A 1409-nucleotide genomic window follows, 5' to 3' on the forward strand; every position below is an offset into this window, starting at 1 on the left:
GAAAACCAGGCCGACATGCGGTCTAACAGTTGATCCTTAAAAGACCACAACCAACATGGTAAGTTTGTTAAAATATATTTACCTGAATGTGATGTCGGGAGAAGCAGGAGTGAAGTGAAGTAATGAGCGTCAAGTTGGAGGGCAAAGGATAGCTCCTTCTTTACCTGTTAGCTCATTGTTTCCATCAGCTGCAGGCTAAATTGTGTTTATAAAGGCTACATTGTGATTTCTACACACTTCACCTACTTACAAAAGTAAAATACTGCAGGTGCTGGAAATCTGAAATAAAAACAGAAAATGCTGGAAATACTCAGCAGATCAGGCAGCATCCGTAGAGGGAGAAACAGAGTTAACGTTTCAGGTTGGTGACCCTTCGTCAGAACTGGAAAAAGTTAGAGATTTTTTAAATTTTTTTTTTATCCAATTTCATTCCAGATCAACTCTAACGCCAAAGATCACTTTGCGCCAATGTGTTTGATCTTAGGCCAAAAGGCCGAGAGGCGAAGTTGCACCGTTCCTGGAAATATTGCAATACCAGGTCGGTGCATGGAGTGGACGGGGCATGCCCCTGATCCAGCTCCCTGTCCAAAAATCAATTCAATATCATGTCCCCATAGGGGATATTAAACTGATAAGAACAGATACTACAACTTGATCTTAGCCAAAAGGCCGAGAAGCGATTTGAAAAGTTAGAGATTTTTTTTTTTAATCGTAGCCAATCTTTCCAATTCTTTGTCAGATCACAAACGCCAGAGGTCACCTTGCACACATCAAGGATCACCCTGCGCTAATGCTCTTAGCCAAAAGATCTAGAACCCAAGCACCGTTCCTGGAAGTACTGCAATACCAGGTTCGTGCCATGGAGGTGGATGGGTCAGCAACCCCACCCACCTCCTTTGAAAAGTTAGAGATTTTTTTTTTAATTCGTAGCCAATCTTTCCAATTCTTTGTCAAATCACAAACGCCAGAGGTCACCTTGCACACATCAAGGATCACACTGCGCCAATGCTCTTAGCCAAAAGGCCTAGAGCTTAATACGCAAAACGAATGCTCTCTTTTCTCTACATGTTTATTATTATTTGTATAGAGACATTTTTTGTCATTTCATTGTTACCGCTACTCTGATTTATGAGAAAACACAAACAATATCAGCAGGCAGAACTGGAATCAAAGAGGGGAATGGAAATAGAAAACTATTCTCTCTAATGAAATACATTGGCTCGGAATATGCGGTCAGCATGGTAGCGAGGGCATTGGATGCTGACCCCGCAGTGTGCTCCGCACAAGGATCTCGCAATCCCTGTGTCGAGAATTTTGTTTTTTCTGACCTTGAATTCAATTCAAAGGAACTCAATGGGAATGGTAACATAGTAGTTATGTTACTGGACTAGTAATCCAGAGGCTTGGGC

At 41.9% G+C, this 1409-nt stretch overlaps 1 pseudogene; it reads right to left on the reverse strand.

Annotated features, from left to right (window-relative positions):
- Nucleotides 1–501: 501 nt before the first annotated feature.
- LOC139260462 (U2 spliceosomal RNA) lies at nucleotides 502–681 on the reverse strand (annotated as a pseudogene).
- Nucleotides 682–1409: the final 728 nt, after the last annotated feature.

Source organism: Pristiophorus japonicus, chromosome 3 (assembly GCF_044704955.1).
Source record: "Pristiophorus japonicus isolate sPriJap1 chromosome 3, sPriJap1.hap1, whole genome shotgun sequence".
Taxonomy (NCBI): Eukaryota; Metazoa; Chordata; class Chondrichthyes; family Pristiophoridae; genus Pristiophorus; species Pristiophorus japonicus.